The sequence below is a fragment of the Chionomys nivalis genome, chromosome 18, assembly GCF_950005125.1.
Source record: "Chionomys nivalis chromosome 18, mChiNiv1.1, whole genome shotgun sequence".
Lineage (NCBI taxonomy): Eukaryota > Metazoa > Chordata > Mammalia > Rodentia > Cricetidae > Chionomys > Chionomys nivalis.
In genome coordinates this window covers 11,158,539-11,183,625 of record NC_080103.1, presented here as the reverse complement: position 1 = coordinate 11,183,625, position 25,087 = coordinate 11,158,539, and the positions used below count along the sequence as shown (strand labels likewise).

The 25,087-nt window shown below is 45.7% G+C and overlaps 6 non-coding genes across 6 annotated transcripts; 5 read left to right on the top strand and 1 right to left on the bottom strand.

The window, feature by feature from the left end:
• The first annotated feature begins 8,422 nt into the window (after nt 1-8,422).
• Trnae-cuc (transfer RNA glutamic acid (anticodon CUC)) lies at nt 8,423-8,494 on the top strand. The gene has a single exon. It is a non-coding gene; the product is annotated as a tRNA-Glu (tRNA).
• An 854-nt stretch (nt 8,495-9,348) lies between these two features.
• On the top strand, nt 9,349-9,420 carry Trnag-ucc (transfer RNA glycine (anticodon UCC)). Its single transcript has one exon. It is a non-coding gene; the product is annotated as a tRNA-Gly (tRNA).
• Nucleotides 9,421-10,189: 769 nt separating this feature from the next.
• Nucleotides 10,190-10,261, top strand: Trnah-gug (transfer RNA histidin (anticodon GUG)). Its single transcript has one exon. It is a non-coding gene; the product is annotated as a tRNA-His (tRNA).
• An 829-nt stretch (nt 10,262-11,090) lies between these two features.
• Nucleotides 11,091-11,163, top strand: Trnak-cuu (transfer RNA lysine (anticodon CUU)). Its single transcript has one exon. It is a non-coding gene; the product is annotated as a tRNA-Lys (tRNA).
• Nucleotides 11,164-14,224: 3,061 nt separating this feature from the next.
• On the bottom strand, nt 14,225-14,298 carry Trnan-guu (transfer RNA asparagine (anticodon GUU)). Its single transcript has one exon. It is a non-coding gene; the product is annotated as a tRNA-Asn (tRNA).
• A 5,775-nt stretch (nt 14,299-20,073) lies between these two features.
• Nucleotides 20,074-20,147, top strand: Trnan-guu (transfer RNA asparagine (anticodon GUU)). Its single transcript has one exon. It is a non-coding gene; the product is annotated as a tRNA-Asn (tRNA).
• The last annotated feature ends 4,940 nt before the right edge of the window (nt 20,148-25,087 follow it).

Sequence of the window (25,087 nt, the reverse complement as noted above, 5' to 3'; positions counted from 1 at the left end):
CTGGAAGGCGTAACCAGGAGGGCTGTTGCTGTCCCCCTTAGAGACTAATAGCCTATCAGGAACTAACAGCTGAGCTTTACCTAATCTTTAGCCAATTGTGATATAGGATAAGTAATTTTGTATTTTGAGACTGTAACCTTGTGGCTGTTTTGTGGTTTTTGTCTTTATAAACCCCTTACAATAGTAGACGGGGTCCTTCTCCCTCCATCTGCCGTGTCACACCAGACCCGTTGCTAGCTGGTACGTAAATGAAACCTTGTTTTTGCACTCGGAAGTGGAAGTGTGGCTCCATGGTGGCCTTCTTGGGGATCCAGGACTCAGGCACAACAACCTTCAGCACATGCGTAGCCAGAGAGCTAAACAGAGTCCTGAGGCCACCCGTGGTTTATTTTCCTGAGCCTCTCACTTCTTGCGTAAACAGGAAAATCCATCTGAGGCTTCATTTACTTTGTGTCAAATGATAGAAACAAATCTGAGCGGTCAGGAGGCTGAGGTGGGGGATCACTATGGATTGGGAACCAGTCTGGGCTACAAGTGACACCCTGTCTCAAAAAAAGTAAAAAATTTAAAAAATTTAAATAAAACACATTTAAAATTTAGTAAAATTTTAAAGAAAAGAGGCTGACATGGAAAAAACTAGACTTTTTAAAGCTCATTTTGGATGAACCTAGCAGTGGGGCCTCATTGTTATAGGGACCTACTTGACAAATCCCCATATAATGACCTTGTCTTTTGATAGCTTGATACTTATATATAAAAAAGCAAATAACATATATTTGGAGAGAACCCGCAATTCAATTCCTAGTACCCACATGGTGACTCAGCACAATTCCAAACTCCTCTTTCAGGGGATCTGACAGTCTCTTTTGACCTCCACAGGCCTCAGGCATGCCTGCATACAAAACATTTACATACATAAGATAAATACATCCTGTTTTTAAAAATGAGAACTCCCAAATGTAGTGGCATACATTTTTAATCCATACTGTGAGTTCCCTGCCTGTCTGGTCTAGGCACTAAGATCTTGACTCAAAACAAATAAGAAAAGAAACATAGAACTTCCCTTCTTCCCCCTTCTGTTGTAACTATTTAGATACTCAGTTACACTTTTTTTTTTCTAAAGCAATCTCCTGTGGTTCAGGTTGACCTCAAATTTCCTGACAAGGCAAGGATCACCTTTGGCCCACACACCCAGCCTAGCTTAGATTTATTTTTGAGTTTTGTTATATACTTGATGTCTTCTATAGGTTAAAAAACAAAACAACAAACAGACTTGCCTCGAGTTTATTTATAAAACAGCCCAGACACTAGTCATCTACAAATAACGTACGTGGTGGGGAGGGGTCCCACCAGTCCATCTGTCTTTCCATTGCCAGAGGCCTTCGCAAGGACCCTGGCACCTCTGGGAGCCTGAGAAAGGGTACGAGATAAATAAAACATAACTTTTGGGAGATACCGGAGGAGCCTGGCTCATCAGACTGCCAAGGATCACCAGGTTCGAAAACTACATCCATTCCCAGCATCCCAGGAGGAAGACAGGTTGAACTTCCCCTTCCTCTGAAGGATTCCTCAAGTCTAACACTCCTGGCTTCTTCACTGCTTATCTGTGGGCACAAGAACTTTTGCCCTCTACAGTTAGGGATCAAATAAGATCTCACATACGCTAGGGAAGCACTCCACCACTGAACTATATCCCCAGATTATGCTGAAGGGCTCTTGATATATATTTTTAAAGTATTTTCTATAAAAAAAACAGGGTCTCACTATGTAGCCTTGATTGGCCTGAATCTCTCTCTCTCTCTCCTTTCAATTTTTCGTGACATTCCTTGAACACAGAGATCCGCCCACCTCTGCCTTCTGAGTGCTGGGATTAAAGGTGTGTCACACCCAACTTAAATAGTTTTAATTAATTGATTATTTATTTATTGTGTGTGTGAGAGAGAGGCAGAGAGAGAGAGAGAGGCAGAGAGAGGCAGAGAGAGAGAGAGAGAGAGGCAGAGAGAGAGAACAAATGTTAGAAGTTGGTTCTCTCCTTGCACTACCTGGATCCAGAGGAACAAACACAGGCTGTAAGGCTTGGCCTGACTTGAAATTACCGTCACCCAACTGAGTCATCCCGCTGGCCCTTAACATATATTTCTATAATGCTGTAGGTAAAATAACCAAGTCAGACTGGCCCCAGGGTTGATAACTAAAGTCTTGGGCTTTGTTGTTTCCTGTCCCCAAGCACTTACTGCTATCAGGTAACAATGTCACTAGGCCTGGGCTTTAGCCACTACTGTTACTTAGTATCTTCTCTTCTCATTAAATGTTAGATTTTATTTCCTTCCCGGGTCCACCTTAGATATGGCTTGCATTAATTATCCTAAATGAAACTCGAATCTTGGCACACCACAGGAAGTTTCTCAGCTAATCGGCCTAGATGGAGTCGTCAAATATTGGCTAACCACATAAAAGTAGCGAGAAATATGTAACCGTTAAGGCTAGTGCCATCTTTCCATGGAGACAAAATCTGCTCAAATTAAGAGTAACAGCTGAACGTAAGAGAAAAGTAATCCAGTGTCCCTGGGATACATGCCCTGCTGGGCCTGAAATAGCTGGGAGGAGTGCACAGCAGGAAGCCAGGAAGGTTTGTAGGTGCCAGACACTCAGACTACACCCCACACCAGTTACACCGGAGTCTCTGGGGAGGAGACTCAAATTCTAAGACTAAACATCATCTCTGTGGTTGACCCAAGAGGATTGTGCACACAGAATAGGTAGGCAGGAAGTACTGTGGGTGATTAGGAAAAGGCAAGATTAACGTCCCTGGCAGGACTATATGATAGCGCAAACGGGGATAGCAAGCAGATGTTGGGTGCTTCTATTTATTGTTATTCTTTACACATCTATTTTTAGTGGGGCATAGTGGTGCCTTTGCCTCCAAGACTAGGGAGGCAAAGGCAGGTGGATTTCTGTGAATTTGGATACAGCCTGGTCTACATAGTGAGTTCCAAGTCAGCCAGGGCTACACAGTGAGAATCCATCAGAAAAAAAAAGTTTGTAATTTTATGTGTATGTGTGTGCAGAAGAGTAGAAGCCAGAAAATGGTAGCAGATCCTCCTGGGATGGGCATTAAAGTGGCCGTGAGGGCTGGTGGTGAGTGCTGCAGGCTGGACTCCGGTTATCTCAAAGAACCACTCGTGTGTTAGCCGCTGAGCTGTTTCTGCAGCATATTTTAAAACTTTTTTTTTTTTTTTAACTTTTTGATCCCAGGTCTCTCTGTGTAGTCCAGGCTCTCCTCAAACACAAGATCTTGACATGCCAAATACATGAAGTTATCTGATATGTGACCCTTCTGTCTAACTTCTTGATGGCTTTTTTGGTGGAATTTGTTTTGTTTTGTTTGTGGTGTAGATAGGGCCTCGCTATATAGCCCAGGCTGGCCAAGGACTGATGATGCAGACCAGGCTGGCCTTGGCTCGCAGAGATCTGCCATCCCTCCTCCAGTGTTATGATTAAAGGTGGCTGGCTTGAGGGGTTTTGAAACAGAATGTCGTATAGCCTGGGCTGCCCTTGAGCTCCTGATACTCCTGCCTCCACCTCCCAAGTGCTGGGATTTCAGGCAGGAGTCACCAAGTCCAGCTCTAGGATGAAGCTTTTGACCTCCAACCTTTTTATAGGTGAGTAATGTATTCGTACATCACTAGAGGCTGAGGGATTGCTTCCTGAAGTCTAGAATGATACAGTTCTCTTTCCCTTGGAGAGAGTTTTCTTTTCAAATTCATGATTTCCATCTGCTGAGCAAGCACTCGACCACCGAGTCCCATCAGCAGATCCCCTGGATGCCATTTGATGTCTTAATTTGCTGAAGGCCATTTGGACTGTGTCTACATTTCCAGAGACCTAGAGGTATCTGTATCTAACAGTGCTCCAGGGAGCACCATATACAAATATTTATTTACTTGCTTTTAGTTTGTTGGGGTTTATTCCTAGGAGTGGAATTACTGAGTCATGTTCTATATTTGCCCCATGGAGGAGCTGCCAAACTCTCCCACAAGGGCTGCACTGCAGCATTTAATACTTTTATCAGTAGGCCCCAAGGGGACAATTGCTTCCCCTCATCAACACTTACTCTTTCCCATTTTTAAATAATTTATAGCCATCTACACCTGGTAGGTGTTGCGGTGAACTGAATGAAAATGACCCTCATATGTTCATAGGGAGTGGCATTGTTTGAAAGGATTAGGACATGTGACCTTGTTAGAGTAGGTGTGGCCTTGTCGGAGGAAGTGTGTCACTGGGGGAGTGGGCTCTGAAGTTTCAGAAGCTCAAACCAGGCCCAGTGGCTCACTCTCTCTTCCTACTGGCTGCCAATTCAGATGTAGGACTCTTGGCTCCTGCTCTAGCACCATATCTGTCTGCACGCCACCACGCTTCTCACCGTGACATTAACGAACTAGACCTCTGAGCTTGTAAGCCAGCCCCAGTTCCATGTTTTTCTTTATAGGAGTTGCTGTGGTCATGATGTCTCTTCACAGCAACAGAATACCAACTAAGACAGGTGTAAATGCTGTCCTAAATGTGGTTTTGTTTTTATTTTCCTATGGCTAATGTTCTCATGTTCTTGTTGGCCATTTGAATAAGGATTTATTTCCATTATTCTTTATGTGTGTGTGCATATTTGTGTATGAGTCTGTGCACGAGTGTAGCTACCCTTTGAGGCCAGAAGAGGGCAGAACTCACTGGAGTTAGAGCTACAGTTGCTCGGGAGCTGGCAGATGTGGGTCCTGGGAATGGAACTCAGGTCCTATAGAGGAGCAGAAAGCATTTTTACCACGGAACCATCTCTCTAGCACCTCTCCCCATCCCTTCATTCTTAAGAATATTTTGATTGGATACAGAAATCTGGGTTGAGAGTCCTCCAGAGTTTTAAAAAGATGTGTGCCTTCTAATGAGAAATCCGCTGTCATTCAGATAATTTTCCTGTTCTTAATTTCAGTATACTTTGCTTTCTTCCTTTCTTTCTTTCTTCCTTCCTTCCTTTCTTTCTCTTTTCTTCTTATTTTAACTTCTAGTAGTTTCTATGAGGCGCTTTGGCATTCATATGCTGTGAGGGTTTTACATCTGTAGGTTTGGCGCTCCATTAGATTTGGGGGATTAATTTTTCAAATCCCTTCCTCCACCTCAGACTTTATTTTTTATTCTTCTGAGATTTTATTAATTTTTTATTTTATATGTATCTGTGTTTTGCCTGCAGGTACATCTGCGCACTAAATGTGCCTGTGGAGGTCAAAGAGGGTGTTAGATTGAGAGACCAGAAGTTAGGCAGACAGAGAAAGGAGCCATAGATAAGTAATAAGTAGCAAAGTAATAAACAATATTATTTATTTATAATTATATATGTATATAAATATAAGTAATATGTAATAGAGATGGCAAATTACCAAGTAATAAGTAATAAAGATGATGAATTGTCTTCCTCAACCTCCTGACTTGAGGCAAAAACTGACTGAGACAATTTTGTCACCCACCATGTGGTCCCCTGCTGATGGACGGGCTTAGCAAGATGGAGGCTGGATCCAAACAAGTCACTCACACAACAGTTCTGGGCCACCCGACCACCCTGTCTGTCTTCAAAGTGACCGCCCAAAGTAGGGAGGAGGGCTTCTTCCAGGCCTCACGAAGAAACTGACTCAAGAAGCTTTCCAAGTGTCCTCTCTGCTTCACGTAGGGTCTTTTTCTCTGTGTGCTTTTCCTCAGTTTACTCTTTTCTCCCCCCCCCTTGGTTTTCTCTCTCTCTCTCTCTCTCTCTTTTTTTTTTTTTTTTTTGAGACAGGGTTTTTCTGTGTGACCCTGTCCAGGCTGGCCTCAAACTCACCTGCCTCTGCCTCCCGAGTGCTGGAACTAAAAGCGTGCGACACCACCCGCCCACTGAAATGGTTTTGTTATCACTGAATTTTGATGAAATTCAAACTCCAATGCTTTCAGTTTTCTCTGTTATCTCAACAGGAGATCTGCTGAGGGTAGAACTCTGGGCACCCATCTCAGTCTCAGGAGGCACAGTTTATTTCTGTGGTGTTGGCTGGAGCAGAGCCATTATCATTTGAAAGTTTTCTGTCTTTCGAGGCTACCTCTCTCTTGGCACATTCCACGGAAGGAAAGCTATTTGTCTTGCCGAAATACTTTGGATTGTGCGATCGTTTCCTTGAGACCCCAGACTCATTTTCTAACAGGTGGCCAATTTCAATCCCAGAGAGCAAACCCTTTCCTAGGGGCTCCTGTGTTGCCAAAAACCACCAGCAGGTGGCAGGATAATCGATGGAAAGGCTCTGTTGATCGAACAAGGCAGGCTGATCATTTTTGAAGAGCAGCATGCGCTCTTTGTTTGCTGTGTTTTTATTCAATTTTTTCATATATTTTGATCATCTTTATCCTCTGAGGGCTTATTTCTTTCGACTTTCTGATTTCTTGCGAGTGTTGTCTGGCTTCTTGAGGACACTGAACGTGTTCGTTCACTCCAGGTAAGGGTCTGGGGATAAACCAAAGAAACAATTCCACTCAAATTTATTTTGCTGAGCGTTTGAGTTATTTACTAAGTGTAGAACCTCCGTTTTAGGGGGACCTTCTGAGTTCTTTGGGCCTTCTCTGCAGCAGGAAATGTTGCAATCCAGAGGAAACAGCTGCAGGTGCAGAGAAATACATTTGTTTCCTTTTGCCAATTCTCTGGGAGTTTTGTCAGATACTCAGTCACCGATATCCAATGAAAACTACCGAAGTAAGGAGCGAGAGACCTGTTAGACTCACCCATGCCGGGACAGGATCCTGAGTTTTTATGACAATAAATGTCCAGCATTTGGATACCTATTAAGTCTGGGTTGGGAGGAGTTCAAGAGACAGATTCCTGATTCCTGGGGGGACAAAGGAGAAAAGAGTGTTTTTTTTTTTTTTTTTTTTTTTTTTTATGCCACGAACCAATAGAGACGCAGCAGCATGTCCTAGCTTCCGCGTTGAGTTCAGGCCCCAGCACCAGACAGACGTCATGGCAGGGTCTCTGAAGGGACTCAGCCCAGCGGTCTCGTCTAATAGCTCTCTGAGGCTAGGGGAGGTCGTACTGCAAGAATGGGCAACCGGGGATCCCAGGCAGGAGGCAGGGAACGCGGGTTTCTTGGGCCTCACTGCAGAGCCTACTAGACAGGGTCTCACGATGTCGCCTGTCATAGGGTGCCTGTCAGTATCCGTGAAAGCACAGGGGAAGGCTGCTGCAGAAACTGTGCTTGAGCTGAGTCTCGAAGTACAGGGAGGCAGAGAGTGGATGAAGGAAGAGTAATACTTAACATCTTAGCATACTTATTAAAAACAGCAAAACAACCAAAAGACACCCTTTCGTCAAACACTCCCATATCCTACCCTCCCCCCTTCCTGTTAGGCCCCGTTGATAACGAACACATCATTAATGACTCTTCTTTAAAATTCTGTTTTTGTCTTTATAATCCATTATCAAAAGTGACGTCTTTCTCACTCTAGGTAAGGCTTTGACCAGAAGGCAGAAAAATCACCCAAGTGTAGGGAGGTGCTTTTAAACTGTTCTAGTTGAACAGATGTGTACAGTTAATCACTTCACGGTTAGTACACACACACACACACACACACACACACACACCCCAAAACCAGACAAACAGAAGGCCGGAGGAGCGGCTTTTGATTGCTTACTTTTTGAATTTTTTTCTCAACTGTTTGTTTTAAACTGTTTCAGACCTACAGAAAAATGGTTATACCGTTTTATTTGTTGCTTTGGTTGCCGACATTTTGCCCTGTTTGCTTTCTTTCTCTCTTCCTCCAGCTTCAGTGCAATACCTTGGTGGGGGGATAGGGAACTTTAAAAGGTTCACCTGGGAGTGCGCGCCAATTTTCCTCCCGACTCTTTCAGATTAAGCTCTTTATTTTTGTTGTTGTTTTTGTTTGTTTTTAAAACGGAGTTAAACGGAGGCGCTTCTGCTCATCAACAAGCAGGTGGATTTCCCCAGCCTCGGTACCACCTGTGATAGGAACTGCTGCTAGCGCTGCTATCCTGGAGACCAAATGTTTTAGCGTTTTCCCCTCGATGCTCTTTATATCCTCTAGGGAAAACTCTAGGTTCTTTTGGCAAAGTCCAGGCTAGTCCAGGCGATTTGACTGTCAAGGGAGGAGCTGTCTGTCTGCAGAACTTTGTCTTCTTTTTGTTCGTGGGACTGCGATCCTGTGTTCGTAATCCTCTCCAGGGTTTAAGAGCCAGGCTGGAGAACGCTTTCGCTGTTTTCTATTTTGAAGAAACGTGTGGAAAAATTGTCTCGATAAGGACAGGGTCACATACAGAATCTCAAAACTGTAGCTGAACAAAGGAAACGCGAAAGCTCACAGTTATTTGGAGTCATATGATTTTAACAGAAGGCTACAACCAGCTTCCCTGGTGGTCTAGTGGTTAGGATTCGGCGCTCTCACCGCCGCGGCCCGGGTTCGATTCCCGGTCAGGGAAAATATCTTTTTTTACTCTTACAACTAAATAAAGTATAAAATCTCTTGAAACGTGAAAACGGAAAGAGAAGTCACGCTACGGTTTTAATATCGGATGTCTAAAAAAAAATTTATAATATTTTCCAGTAGACAAAAGTATTCTTTGGTAAATTCGTCTACTTAATTTTTCAAAAGAATGTTTTACATAATTTAGGATTCAGATTTGCGAAAACGCACATCTGATAACAACCGGACTTCCGTGTTACATCCCCTCCGTGTCTACTGAGGTGATCAGTCTGTTCTCAACTTCGGAGACGCTTTATTTGTGCTCTTGCACGAATAGAGGCAATCCCCTCTGCGCCTTGTCTCTTCCGCGTGACAATTCTTTTTCAATCCTGGCTGACTTGGGTCTCTGTGTAGAACAGGTTGGCCTCCAATTTGCATGATATCTGCCTCCCAAGGCCATAATGGCATTCTGTACTTTTGTAAAGAGAAGAAGGCGGTATATTGTGGCTGTTTGACTCGCTAAATAGTGAGCAGATCGGCAACACGTTTCTAAAGAGCTAAGCACAGGTCTCAGCGCAACCGTTTCTCTGCATTCGTCTAAAGTCTCCCACAAACAACCCACAGCAGAGCCTTTTCTGAATCTTTCGATTCCAGAAGCTCCCTTCAAACGGTAAAAGGAACGGATTTTCTTTAAAGCTGGAGATCAAGGGCCACCACAGTAAGTTTAACAGGACGAATCTTAGAGTTTCAGAGTTTCTTTTTCTCTTTTTTTCTTTTGTCTTAATTCTCTTTAGTGTCAAGAAATGTGCTGGAAAAGAATTTGTTATCGTATTCTTCATATGAAAACGAATCTAAAGGCAACCTCAGCGAGCGTTGGTGGTATAGTGGTGAGCATAGCTGCCTTCCAAGCAGTTGACCCGGGTTCGATTCCCGGCCAACGCAACCGTTAATTTTTGTTTCCTTGGTTTCCAACCCCCGGAGCTTGTTCACCAAATCCATTTTGTAGACAACGCATCCTTCATTTTTTTGTTGATCCTTGGGTTCCAAATCCTCGGAGCTTGTTCACCAAGTTCATTTGGAGACAAAGTGGCCTTCCCTACAAGCCTTCTAGGTCTGCTTGGTGTAGCAGTATGGCGTCGCAGACATACACTATTATCCTTTTTACTATTTTAAATATACTATTATCCTCTTTAGGGAAGTGTCTGAAATAGAGGCTGCTCTCTTTTGAGCCTTCAGAGGCGACTCTGTCTCAGGTTCGGAAGGGAAAGCGTGGCGCCTTGGTAATTGGAGTCAAAAAACACCTCTCCGGATTAGGGCCCAACACTCTTTCTTCAGCTCGCCAGCTCTGCTCCTTTTCCTGCTGCACCATTCTGGTAACAAAACACTCGATTCCAAAGCACGGGCTGGAGTATGAATAGGAATATCGTTTGGGGGCTGCCTGCAAGATGGCTTGCTTCTTTGGAGAGGATTCACAGAAGTGGGCCGGTGCTGCAGTTGTCGGTTTCTTATCTCAGGTGGGGGGTTGGGAGGAGGAGGGCTGGGAGTTGAGAAATTGACGCCCGCGCCAGCAACCGGTAAACATCAAGGTTGCAAAGTCAAGACATTTGACCCTGCAGCCACGTAGACTACAGTAAATAGGACCTCACCGGCAGCTACTCTTGTTCAAAGGGCATTATATCGACGCCGCAACCCGCTGCTCGTCCGGTGGCTCGCCGTGATCGTATAGTGGTTAGTACTCTGCGTTGTGGCCGCAGCAACCTCGGTTCGAATCCGAGTCACGGCATATGGTAGTACCGTCCCTTTGCAGCTCTTTTGTTAACGGTTTAAGCTAACAAAATTCTTATTTTGCCTTTGCGGAAACACTGAGTCACTAATTTCACGCGGCTTATCCAACGAGAGGAACCCAAACTCCTGGGAAGAACCAGAGCTAAAGAGGAGGCTCTTTCCGCCTTCCCCAGCAGACGGGCCAAGTTTTCCCGAGACCCCGAATGTTGGCGCCTCTTCTACCGGGCGGAAAACCAAACGCGGGGAGCCGCGCGCCTGCTTTTGCAGCAAATACTGCACCGGAATGCTATACGAGTGTATCTCGGTGAATTTTACACCACATGGCCTGGGCCTTGTTTTTCGGGCAGCACAATCTTGGTGTTTAAAAACAAACTTCCACCGAAGAAGAGTGACTAGGACCTATTTTCGCAGTAAGGGTCCCTCACGCCCGAGCCACCATCACTGAGGCCTAGCCGCAATGAGACACCAGAGCGGAAGCTCAGGCTCCCCGAATACGAGTCTCCGCGCACCCGCTCCCCACTACCCTGTCCCCGCACCGATGCTCTCCACGTCCCCGCGCTCAGTCGGCTGGTCCTCAGCCCCACGAGACACCCAACTCCCAGGTGACTCCATTCAGAAGGAATCGGAGGAGACAGGCCCGCCTGGTTCTATGCAGTCCACTTTCTGAACTTCAGGTTCCTCAGAAGTAGAGTTTCAGACAAAAGCTATTAATATAGGTACCAAGCCATAGATTCTAGAAGTTTGTTAACGCCAAATGAAAGCAAGCAGAATGATTACAACATTATGCAGACAGATTATATAGGCCCAAGGTCAGGCGAAGTTCTAATGCCCGGCTAGCTCAGTCGGTAGAGCATGAGACTCTTAATCTCAGGGTCGTGGGTTCGAGCCCCACGTTGGGCGGCTTACTTTTTTTTCCCCCTTTATTTTTTTTTATAAATTTAAAAAATCTCAACCACTTGTGGGTTTTATTCTCTTCTTATCTGGGAACAGAATCATGAGCATCTAAACCTTCACTGAAGCCACTGCTGTTTGAAACTTTAGTAAACTGGTCTTAGAAGGTGAAGGCAGAAGGTGAAGTCTTGTCTGAAAAAAGTAGCAAAACAACAAAGTAATCATTAGTAGTAATGATGATGACGATGACGATGATAAAATTAACCCGCAAATGTCTCCAAAACTTCGCCTCATTTACGCCTAACTCGTTAAAGAAGAATCCAGCCAGTGGTTTTGGAGTCGTGGGAGAACTGGAGTCTGACCGAGTCTTCCTGGAGAAACTGCAGCTCTGAGCAGCCCACAGAGCCCCACGGCTTCCCTCCATCCCCTCATCTCACCCAGGCCCCTTAGACACATTGTCCCCTGATCCTCGGGGTATTAAATTATTCATTCATACATAAAAATAAGTGAAAGTTCCAAAATGAGGACCGCTTAAGTGGTGTGTATCAAAAAAGGCAATGATTTGTATCAAAAGATTGATGATGTTTTCACGAAATTATACATCTTTACTGGCACACACACAAGCATGTTGGGAGTGATAGCCAAGAGATTCAGATTCTTATAATGAAAGGGCTCACTGTGGACTCTGCACGGTGGGCGAAACGAAGAAATTTCCTTCCCAAACAGTGGGAACAAATAAAACACTGTATGAACTTCTGCGAAGGGAGAGGAGAGGAGACAAACAATCAAGGATCACTTGACATCCATCTTTTCTACGGTGCCGACGCTTCTAGCCTGAACCAACCCGCCCTCGACCATGCTGGTTTCTTGGTTCACTAGAACCAAGGAACGAACAGCATGAAGAAACTGTAGGAGCTGATCTAACGTGCCATAGCGTTGCTTTTCTGTCTTTTTCTCTTCCTGACCAAACACTCTACTCTTGAGGTTTTGTTTTGTTTTACTTTGTTTGATCCCTTTTTGGGGTAAACTGCTCTCCCACTAAGTTAAGTCCTCAACCCCGCCAAATGTTTTTCACTTTTTTTTTTTTTTTTGCCTTGACTTCAGTGATGAACGCTTTTTATTTTTTGAGACAAGCCGGGCAGCGGCGGGACAAGAGTGCTATTGATTTGCTCAGGGTGGACCTGTCTAGCCTGGGAGATACAGTGTCTCTGTGTCAGCCTCCCCAGTTGGAAATCTTAACAGTTTTTATCTAGACGGCGAGAGGGATGGAGCAAGGTTAAAAAGGAAACTTGGTCAAGAACTGGAGCCACTATTGGAGTTGACAAAAGGGTGGCACTTGTCACACGTGTGGCTGGGACAGGGCTCTACTTCGGCTCAGAAGTGACTGCGGAAGGGGTGGGGATGTGTGCGAAGTCGGGGTCGTGCTATGTAGCCCCAGTCTGGCCGTGGTCCTCTAGCCTCAGCTCCCAACTGCTGATTTTTCTCTTTTCTTCCGCTTGGAGACAGACGATGTAAACCAGGCTGGCCTCGAAATCACAGACACCCTCCTGCCTCTGCCTCCTGAGTGCTGGGATTATGTTAGGTGTGTGTTCTCATGCCCAGCGATGTTTTTATTTTTAACAGAACAGCCTGGCTGAGGGGTTGTAGCCAGACCACCTCTAACCTGGCAGCAGCCAAAGGCATTTTGCTGGCGTTTTTCTGTATTTTTTCTTTTTTTAAAAAAATATATTTTTAATTGATATTTATTGAGCTCTACATTTTTCTCTGCTCCCCTCCCTGCCTCTCCCCTTCCCCTTCAATCCTCCCCCAAGGTCCCCATGCTCCCAATTTACTTAGGGGATCTTGTCTTTTTATACTTTCTACTTCCCATGTAAATTAGATCTATGTAATCTCTCTTAGGTGTCTGTATTGTCTAAGTTCTCTGGGATTGTGGTTTGTAGGCTGGCTTTCTTTGCTTTATGTTTAAAAACCACCTGTGAGTGAGTACATGTGATAATTGTCTGTGTCTGGGTTACCTCACTCAAAATAATGTTTTTTAGCTCCATCCATTTTCCTGCAAAATTCAAGGTGTCGTTATTTTTTTTTTCTGCTGTGTAGTACTCCGTTGTGTAAATGTACCACATTTTCCTCATTCATTCTTCAGTCGAGGGGCATTTAGGTTGTTTCCAGGTTCTGACTATGACAAACAAAGCTGCTATGACCATAGTTGAGCACATGTCCTTGTGGCACGATTGAGCATCCTTTGGATATATACCCAAAAGTGGAATTACTGGGTCTTGAGGAAGGTTGTTGCCTAATTTTCTGAGAAATCGCCACACTGACATCCAAAGGGTTTGCACCAGCTTGCATTCCCACCAGCAATGCAGAAGTGTTCCCTTTCCCCCATTTTCTGTCTTTTTCAACGACTAGAGAGAAACATAGCAAGGCCTTTAACATATGTGAGGGTCACAGGCAGGCCTTCCTGGTCTACACATTAAGGGCAGGCTTAGCAATGAATAAAGCTCTGTCTTAAAATAAAAAGTGAAAACCCCACCTCAAAAAAGAAAATAAAAAAAAGATAAGTGAACAAGTTTACTCCCCCCTGAACAGCCCCTTAAAAAGAGAGCGAGCAAGAGAGAGAAGGGAATAAGACTGAGGTTAATAATGAAAATGATGCTGCAGCTGAAAATAACTCTAGTGGACAATATTAATGAACACTGATTTATGTGCGCAAGTGTTTTTCAAGCTTTTCTCATCAAATATTGGATGGCTCTATAAAGGAAGTATTCCTATTAACCCTTCCTACAGTTGGGGAAAGTGAATAACTTGTTCAAAGTCGTATCCTGAGGGAAATAAGAGCGGACTTGACGGAGGACCTGAAGGCTTGGCGCACATGCGTGAATTCTAAAGCAGAGAAACAAGTGGCACTGGAACGCTACAGCCCCAAGACGCGAGTTATTCCGTAGATCTGAGTCCTTGCATCGCTTCATACTTCTACCACAATATCTCAGGACTCAAGATGAGCGTGTTTGATAAATGTAAATTGATTATAAATGGTTTGAAGGAGGATTTCAAGTAGGCAAAAGACAGCCGTCCCTGGGTGGGCTCGAACCACCAACCTTTCGGTTAACAGCCGAACGCGCTAACCGATTGCGCCACAGAGACACGTAGGGATTCGGTTGTAAATTCATTTGCTAATGTTAGAATGTGCTTTTGCGCTTGGGGCTGCACCCTCGTTTTCGTGGTCTCCCCGACTCCTAGCCCTCCTAAACCGAAGCGAGTTGGCGAGTTTCTCAAGTTTGCATAGTAATCCGGTTTAAATCAGCTCGGAGCCACAGACCTGCCGGTATCGGGTTCCTGGTTTTTAGCCTACAAAGTCGCCTGCCCTCTACTGGTCCCTGCCCTCCCAGCTCTTGTCCTCACAGCCTTTGCACCCGCAGGCTGGCGTGCGAGTGTCCCGGCCACGGGTCCTGGGACTTGTTCGCCTTTGCCAGAGCACGCCTAGCACCCAATGAAAAACCCACGCTGCGCGCCCGGAAGGACGCTCCACTCACCACGTGGCTTCAAAAGGAAAAAAAACCAGGGTGGGCTTTTAGCCCTACGAGGGTTCCATTCTAGAAAAGCAGACCTGCTTTTTTTTTGGTGTGTGTGTGTGTGGGGGGGGGGGGGTGTTGCTTACATTCCCTGAACTTTTAGCTCGCAGAGGCTCTCACTTGGACTCCGTGTGTATACGGAGGTAGAGACCTCATCCTCCAGCGGCTGTGTGCACTATGAGGGTTGAAAACAAAAGCCTAGTCTGTTCACACAGGCCAGTGTTCGGCGAATTCTGTCCCGGGTCCACTAGTCAGTGGGAAGGAGCGGCGTGGTCCAAAGGAAGGAGGTTTGCTGGGGAAGCACGTGATTCAAAGATAAGGCGGAGCGGAGGCAAGGGCGGCCCTTTTGGAAGGAGAAGAGAGCCGCGGTGGCTGGCGACTCTTTTCGGATTCCCTATTCTTTCTTGTGATTACTGTGCACGAATTTTGCTTGATAATAAACAGTAAAATAATACATTGGCCCTCCATTATCTGGCGCTTTAACAGTGGGGCCTTGTTAACCTACACCAACAGTTGCCCTTGGAGAGGTGCCGGGGAGAGAGTGCATGGCTTTGCCGCCGAGCCCACGTCCCTAGCCCCCCCCCCCCAACCATCCCCCGGATTTGCGATCCCTGTGCACACTCGCATCCCCTTCTCTCCCACCCCCCAAACCCGACGGCTCCGGGGCTCTTTAAGAAGGCCTGCTCCGGCGTCTGGGCACTTCAGCCACGGGGTGTCCTGAGGCGGTTCTGCTCCGGACACTCAAGCGCTGAGACAAGTTCTGGTCCTTGAACCTCGCTCAGCATGCCTTCCCCCCCACTTCCACCCCCAGCTCCCCTCCCTCACTCCCCCCCCCGCCCCGCCCCCCCAACAGCCTCTCCTTCGAGCGCTGGTCTGGTCCAGCCACTCTGAAGCCTCAGCCCAGTTTACTGACCCTCAGCCGCATCTGCTCCACCTGCTGGTCAAACGTTGTCACTACATCTGAGTACTTTCCCACAACCTAGGCGTCCGAACATTGACTCCACTTGCTGGTCAAATATCATCACTACAACTACGCAACACAATGCAAGGAGGCTCGGAAATCCTGGTAAGTCACTTGGGAACCTTTAAACGGTAAACTAAACTATACTATTGGGGGAAAAAAGTCAAAAGGACAATCTTAGAACCTTTGCCAGGGCAGTGATTGGGGATCTCACAATGCAGGGAATTAGGGCCCTGCTCACTGCTAATATGGACGGGATGCTAGAAAAACTAATTGAGGAGGTAAACAGCTTAGCTGGGATATATACTACCTCACTCATAATTGTGATCAGTCTGGCAATTCATATCTTATCCTTAAAAATGGGTCCAAATGTAGAGATTAGCTGAGAAGATACAGGCTTTAGAAAATACTACTGATGTTATACAAGTTATTCAGTGGTTCTTAGAGAATAATGCAGTTTTAACTGACAAGATAGAGGGTTGAGAAATATTTACCAGTGAAGAGGACAGGAAGGTGACTGGTAATATACAAGCCTTACAAATGGTTACTGAGGAGAATAATACCATTTTGGCTGACAAGATAAAGGCTTTAGAAATAGTTCCTGATTCAGAGAGTAGATGGGTGATTGACAATACGCAAACCTTAGAACAGCTTACTATTCAAAATATACAAGCCTTAGAAACTCTATTAGAACTGATACTAAAAGTGTTCAGACACAGAGGAGTTCAGAGGAAAACCAACTACCCATCACTGTATGGAATCAGAGAGGAGCTACCCAAGGTTCTTATAAAACCAACCTATATTTGTCCAGTTACTATCCAAGAATGATGATGATAGGCTTCCCCAAGGTTATCCAGAAGTCAGCTGGGAGCCTAAAGAAATGTTAGATTTAAAGAGATTTAAGGAAGCAATGTTTTTTTGTTTTTTGTTTTTTGTTTTTCGAGACAGGGTTTCTCTGTAGCTTTTGGAGCCTGTCCTGGAACTAGCTCTTGTAGACCAGGCTGGTCTTGAACTCCCAGAGATCCGCCTGCCTCTGCCTCCCGAGTGCTGTGATTAAAGGCGTGCGCCACCACCGCCCGGCACAATATTTTTTTTGTTTTATTTTATTTTATTCTTTTATAATTAAAATTTCTGCCTCCTCCCCGTTTCCCATTTCCAGCAATATTTTTATATGGTATGCATTCTCCTTTTGTGAAACAGTTGTTAAATTCAGGGGCCACTCGAAACAGAATTATTCCACAAGTCTGGAAAACATAGTTACAGCAGCATTGGAATCTGGTCCTCAGAAGAAGCCAGGGCCACTGGACATCAGTTTAGGGGTAGAGATTATAAGATTTCCCAAGACAAAATCCTTGGTGAGGCCATTATGCTGCTCTGGAAAGACAGATTACATTTGATGACCACACCTTGGCCCTATGGCACACAGCAGCTTTGAATGCTTGGGACAAGACTGAGGAATCAGGAATGACTTTCAGAATTTATTGGGAGACATTAACTGACTGTGTCCCACAACTGAAGTAACAACTCAAGAACTAAGTAATTTATTTCAAACCTTACAAAGTGACAAGGACTTAAATAGTTCAAGAAAATTATCAGCTGAAATTGACAGAGAATTGGCTCTTGTAGAGAAAAGAACTACAAAATGCACATGTGGATGGTTTGGATCCAGAATTCGATCGTATCCTAGTTATTCTACCCTTTACCCATTCTCCTACCGGAATTCTTATGTGGAGAGAAAATATTCTGGCATGGATATTTTAGCCTCACAAACAAGAAAGAATCAAAATATGGCCGGGCGGTGGTGGCGCACGCCTTTAATCTCAGCACTTGGGAGGCAGAGGCAGGCGGATCTCTGTGAGTTCAAGACCAGCCTGGTCTACAAGAGCTAGTTCCAGGACAGGCTCCAAAACCACAGAGAAACGCCTGTCTCGAAAAACCAAAAAAAAAAAAAAAAAAAGAATCAAAATATGAAAGACCTATGTAGACAAGGTTTCTGAATTGATTCTAAAAGAAAAATTGAGACTTTGTCAATTAACAGGAATAGACCCAACAGAAATAGTAGTATCTTTTAATAATGATGAAATTGACAAATTATGGGCAACAAATGAACATTTATTGGCAAAGAGCTTGCATTTTTTTATGGAAGAGATTAACAACAAATATCCACAAAGCAAGACACTTCAATTTAGAAAAAGAATCAGTTGAGTCCTTCCTCACATTGTATGGGGAGCAGTGATATCTGGAGCCCCTACATTCCACACTGATGCAAGTAAATCAGGAAATTAGAGTGGCACAAAGCCCTTATTGCCATCACTATGTAGACAGACCCTTGAGGGCTTGAGGGGGAATGCAGAGAGGCAGAGAAGGACAGAAAGGGAGAGGTTTTAAAGGGACAGAGAGAGGGCTTATAGGCAAGGGCAAGGACACTCGCCATCAGGCCTGACCATCCAAGAGCTTGATCCGCGGAGCAGGCATGGCAGAAAGAGATCCGACTGCCACAAACTGTCCGCTGGCCTCCACATGCGAGTCATGGCTCTCACACACCTGCCCCTCCCCCACATACACAACACAGAAAAGAGTACTTATTTATTTTGTGTATGTGTGTTTGTGCCTGATTGTACATGTGTTCACGACACACATGCAGGAGCCTGAAGAGGCCGAGAGAGGGCAGAGTGGATCCCCTGGACCAGGAGCACAGACTCGGGTTACACCGGATACCATGTCCCAACATAGTGTCAGTTTCATGGTGTTTCTGTAGAAGGAACAGAGAAATCCATACATCAAGAGCCTTGTAAAATGCAGTGGTGGAGACATGAGGTAGGCAGGTTCCAGCGAAGCTGGAGACCTCTGCTGTAGGGCCGGCCCTCTTGCTGCCTGACTTCTCGGACTTCCTATTGGCAGAAGATAGGGGTCTGCCGGTACACAAACCAGCGACAAGGCTGTTTAGTGCATGGCGGTGAACAGCCATTAACAAGATGATTTGTCTCTGGTCCTGCAACACTCCTCCAGCTCTCAGCAAGGAAGAAAGTTCACCAAGCCAAAGGGGGGAATGGGATGGGTCTGATGTCATCCCTGGGTGTTGGTTGGGGGTGCGGTCTATGTAATGAACGTCGCGCAGGGGCTGCCACGCGAGAAAGTTTCTGTGCGGCGTGGAAGAGAGCGCGGATCCGCGGGTAGCAGCGGGGCCCAGGCAGTAGGTGCGCGTCCCGGGACGTCCTGGAGTCTGCGCGGCCAAGTAACCGTGTATTCAAGCACAGGGCCGGTGGGGTTGAATCATGGCCACGGGAAGTAATGCACACTCACCCAGCTAAGTGAACACCCTCAACCCGTCTTTGGTTTATTCAGGCGAGGGTGACCGAATTGCCCTAGTGCTGTGCTGGCCCCTGTGATTCCCCCAAATTCGGGAAACTCGACTGCATAATTTTTATTAATTTGCGACTGCGTTTGTGGTCTCGGTTTATGCCATTTTCTCATATTTGTTACCATCCGTTCTTTTTCTTTCTTATGTGTTTGTTTTTCTGTCTTTCTTTTTTTAATGCCTGTATTTTTGCCCATCCTTGTCAAAAAAAAAAAGACATCTTTAGAAAATTATGTCCTGGGTTAGTGAGAACTCTAGACTCCTTAATTCGTTCCTGCACTTAACCTGCACCAGACCCGGGCTCGGGACCAGCACACCCCTAGCTGAAAGACAGAAGCAGCTGGTAGAAAGCCCTTCTTCTGATTCATTCAAAACAAAACAAAACACCCCTCGTCATTTTATTATCTTCCTAACATAAGTTGGCTTTCAACTTCATCAGATCTGTTCAAAAGCACCTTTCTCTCGGATATGCCCTGGGGCTCCAACGGGCTTCGCTTCTTCTGGTCCCCGCGGTTCACAGCCCCCAATGCCACCCCCAGGCCACCCTCGCGCCCGTCGTTCTCTCTTCACTCCGGGTCAAGTTCGTCCATCTCCCTCCCGTCCGGACTCCCTGGGCACTGGCACCGCACTCGCCGCCTTTCCCACGCGTGTCCCACTGAGGTTCCAGCACACACCTGGGGTGACCAGCCCCACGCGCGTCCGTGCTCGGGGTCTGCAAGGGACCGGACCCTAAAGGGCATTTGGGCTCCTTCGCTGGGTCCTGATGGGCGCCCGGACCGCGAGTCCGCCAGCGTGGAGTCCCCGGAAGCCCCGACCCCTGGGTGGCGGAGGAGTCCCAGCGTTCCGGAATCTCCGGGTTCATAACGTTCGCGCGGGCTCGGGAAGCGTCCGCGGGGCACTAGGGGCGCCCATCCTGTTGACTTTGAGGCCTCGCTCCGGATGCTCGGCCGTGGACCTGTGGGTATTCCAGGTGTGGCCCCTGCGGTGACACCTGGATCATCAAGGAGACCGCACAGACTTTGTACACCGTCTCTGTGGCGCAATCGGTTAGCGCGTTCGGCTGTTAACCGAAAGGTTGGTGGTTCAAGCCCACCCAGGGACGAAAGCCTTTAGGCTTTTAACAAACAACTTTCCATACTTACAGCTATTTGTGTGCTGACTTGCCAACTGAAAAGTGCACACTCCTACATTCTTCTCAGAAATTTACAAAGCCCACAAAAATCCCAAATCCTGTACTTAAATAAATAGCCTGTCACACGTTATCTATTTATAGCCTGGTGTCTGGCAGGGAAAACAGCAAAGTCAATTTGTATTTTTTTTTTTTTTGATGGGGGAAGTGCAGTGAGGAGGGGGACATCTGTGTACAACCCCCTCCTACTGTCTTTGGTTTATTTGGGGATGGATAGAGTGGGAATCATTTCTTAAGAAAGGAAAACTATGAACAGCAAGTCACCAAGGCACAGGAAACGGACCAGATTTAAATAAAACGGGTAAACTTTACACCACCGGCTAAAGATACGCATATGACAAGGGCGACCGGAAAGTAATTCCTAATCACAATACCCTAGAACCGACTTCTTTGGAAAACCATGTGTTGTGGAAACACCAAAATACACCACAGAAACGGGCAGGCCCGGCCGTGTATGGTAAGGACTCTAGGGACTGGTAGTGTCGGTTTTGGCCTCTGCAGGTGAGCAGCCTCTATGGAAGGCTCTGGACCGCTGGTTTGCTCCCCAGCTCTTAGGAAGGACCCCAGAGCAGTTCGCACCCCACGTCCCCCAGGTGCTCAGCCACCGCGGAGAGGAGGGCGATGGAGGGCTCTCAGGTGCTTGGGGGAAATACTGCACTTGCAAGAGTGGCATCGGCCCACCGACTTCACAGCGACTGCCCTCACCACCCAACCGAGACACGGACGCCTGCACTTCATGCTGCTCGCAAAGCAGCGGTATTGGAGAAATCACTTCTGCAGGACAGACAGGTTCAAAGGAAGCCTCGGAAACTGGTTCACGCTGAGCACCTACCGTCCAGCAAGTGGCTCGACATGACAGTATAGTGGTTAGTACTCAGCGTTGTGGCCACAGCAACCTCGTTTCGAATCTGAATCACGACAATTATCGTCCTCCTTCCCGTCTGGAATGCTGCTTTCTTGCCCCCTGCACCCAAGCCTAGCTAATGTCTTGACCAGACTCCAGTCTCCCTAGTTCAAGTCCCGCGGACAGGGAGGAACTCAAACACTATTAGTACAGTTTGCAGCTTGGAGTCTTCACTGTCAATCACGTTGTCTCAGGTGGACTCACAAAATCGCCTTCACTGTCAGTCACCCTAGGCCCAGGGCATAGTAAGCACCATCTTTGAGCAACATCCCCACCCCTGGTTTTGGTCGTGTCAGCATGATGCAGGGTCTGAATGTTCCTATCTGAATGTCTTAGTAATAACACATTAGTGGGAAAGCTTGTTTTATACGCCCTGCCCTCCCTGTATGTGTCCTCCCCCCGCCCCCCTTATTACTAGTGATGGCTCCTAGTAATGGAGTCTCAGCTGGCCATCTCCTTCACCAGGCAAAGATTCCAGGGGTAGGACTGGGCTGCATTCAATTCAGTTGTTGGTCAAGGGTGCCCCATGGAAATCTCCAAACCACCCAGGCTGCTGCTAAGACACAGGGCTGCTCTCCAGAAATTACCAGCGGGTTTCATTGCTGAGGTAACATCCACACATGGAACATGGGGAAGTCAAGCTGAGTCATACAGGAAGCCTGCATCCCTACCTTTTAGTTTCTATAGAAAAAGAAAAGCAGACACCAGCCAACCCAGTCACAAAACCATTGACCTACAAAATGTCCTGCCTACAAAATATGAAGGACAATGGTGGCACAGAACTTGTGGGAATAGCAAACCAGTGTCTGAAGTGACTTAAGGCCTACTCCACAAGAAGGAACCCACATCCAGCACTTGCTTGTGTAGCCAAGAACCAGCGTAGATATTATACACACACACACACACACACACACACATATATGATAGAGAAATAAAAAGATACGAAAACCTGGATAAATTCGGACCCCTCTAGCAGAAAAAATAGAGCCAAAAATCTAAGCAGGGAGAGAAGAATCAAAAATCTATATTAACCGTTTCAGTGAAGATAAAGTTAGATTATAATCTTGAGAAATAGGAAGTTACCCCCTTGTGATTATCACTGGTATTTTCAGAATTTTTCAACGATCACTGGTATTTTTACAATTTTCCATTGATGCCCTCCCTACCCCCTTTGGATGGTTTCTTCCCTTAAATACTCCTTCTCCCAGCTACTCGGGGTCAAACTCTCTACTCCTGCGTGGGAAATGAGTTTTGGTTCCAGTGCACTGGTTCCTGTCCTGTCAATAAACCTCGTGTGATTGCAGCAAGGATGGTCTCTCGTGAGTTCCTGGTGGGTCGTGTTATCCCAAGACTTGAGAGTCTCCCTGCTCCAGAGGTCTTTCAGATAGATAGATAGTTAGATAGATAGTAGATAGCCCAGTAGTAGACAGCCCAGAGACCTAGGATAAAACCAAACACTACTGGTTTATTAAAAAAAAATATTTTGCCCTATGTCTCTGGGTACCTACTACTGGGCTATCATCTATCTATCTATCTATCTATCTATCTATCTATCTATCTATCAACCATCTCTCTCCTTTTTTATATTCTTGCACAGAAACACTCTCCACAGGAGGTATGTGGCCCTGATACAGGCTCCTTTTACTCCAGCTAGTCATAAGTCTCCTCATAATATTGCTTACTTAGAATATCAAAAGGGGTTTCTTACCCCACCTCTACCCCTAGTAGTGTCTTCTAAAATTCTGCATTTGATTAGACAGTCCTAACCTGTATTACAACCTAGATAAGAGGTGAAGAAATCCATTCCAATCACACAGTCAGCGATGCTCGGGCTGGGTCCGGAACCCATGTGAGCCCTGCACGGATGTGTGGCAGCCTAAGACAATTAGCATGCCTGCTTCATGGACCCGTCCCTACAGGTCTCAAGAAACTTCTGTCTTTGGTTGGAGCTGATCCAATCCACTAATAGAGCACATAGGACTGGGAGGACAAAGTCATGTGCAGGGACTGGAGAGATGGCTCATGCATTAAGAGCTCTTTTGGCTGTCTAAGAAGACACACATGACAGCAAACAAACCTCTTAAATGTGCTTTCTAGATGAAAACCACTGCCTTCATCTGGCCACCGAGGGAATTGCATGTAGAAATAAAAGCATCACAAAATGACCCAACATGTCATGAAGGACATTATTTCTACTGTGTGGTTATCACTTTTGCATATCACTCACATTTCAAGAAAACCAGAGGCAGATTGCTTTGCATTTCCTGATTTCTTTTGTACATTTCTTTGTTGAATGTCCTCGTTTCCTGATAGGCCACGAACAATGTAGATGTGTGATGTCAGATGCCCCTCGTATGTTGTGAATATGTTTTACTAGCATTTGTTAATAAAGAGGCTTATTTGGCCAAAGGTCAGGCAGAATACAGCTATGCAAATCCTAACAGGGATTCAGAGAGAAGGAAGGCAGAGTCCAGGAGATGTCATGTAGCCACCAGAGGAGTGGGATGTCAGAGAATTAGTGGTAAATCATAGCCATGTGGCAACACACACACATTAATCGAAATGGGTTAAAGTAAGAACTAGATAGTAATAATCTGAGTCATTGGCTGAATAATTTTACTTCATATTAAGCCTCAGAGTATACTTTATAAGCAGTCATGGACCGGGCAGAACACAAAAATCTTCCGGCTACAGTTAGTTGTGTTTCCCTTCAGTTTGCTCTTCATGATGATGTCATGTACATGTTGTACAGTGTGTGTACCACATTTTAATGGTAGGGAAATATATGACCTCAGGGATGCAATATGTCTAATTTTCTGTAGACTAGTGGGAATACAAGGAGCAGGCCATGCCATCCGTATCCATATCCAAGGTGCCATCTGCCTGTGTAGACCATGGCGGGAAAACCATTGTGTATTCCAAATTGCCTGAAAAATTGCTGATACAGATGCATGCCTGTGAGTTGTGTGTTTACAGTAGTGTGACAGCTCACCTGACTAAAAAGAGTCTTAAGATGAAAAGTTGAAAACTGTTTTTTATTCATAGAACATTCATTGTATTCTATGGGTTCTTCAAAACAGCGGTCATTACAGACAGTGTATAGCCTTAGCAAATTACTAAAACAATGGAAATAATAAAAGAAATAACAAAATATAACAAAAACTTACAGTAAAATGAAGAAAACCATAAAAGTAATGCACAGATATCCCGAGATATAAACCAAACCAAAACAAAACAATCTAAAACATAACAAAACAACCAACAAACAAAATTAAAATTCCCACTTTCCCTTGGAATATTCTTTAGAAAAAGCAAATCAATAACATGAGATACGAGGAAGTGCATTAGTCTCTGTAGGGAACATTCATCACCAACACTTGTGCGTGATAAGGGGTCAGCGTCAGCCCTGCACTAGAGAGAGAATCTTGGGCTTTTGGGTGTGGTCTGTCTGGATAGCAGTGTGACAAGGTCTTCCTTGTCAGATTCCACATCACATATGCAGTCAGCTGCCTAAGCCCTTGACAGTAGCAGACAGAATGACTCTAGTTCACCCAAGTATCTCCCTCCATATTGTTTTGCCCACACTGGGGCCACTTGGTGATGGATGTTCGGCCTCTGAGTAATCTGTGGAGTGTCCTCTGTATCTCGAGCTTATTTCTGATGTAGTTTTTTCTCTGGAAATCGTGAGCCAACAGCGGTTGATCAGATTGTGGTTGGATCCTCTAATGATTGATTGATATTTGCTTCAATGTGGTGCTCACAGCAGAAAGGGACATGGCTTTTTCAGAGGAGGCCTGGATCCTGGAGTGTAGAATGTCATGTCTTCAAGGTGTCTCTGGTTTCCCTCAGGCTTCTCAGTACTTTTACGAGGTGCTGTCAGAGAAGAAGTAGAAAAAGTCTCTCTGGGGCACAGGCAAGAACAAAATCAGGGTCTTTTCACCCCTAGTAA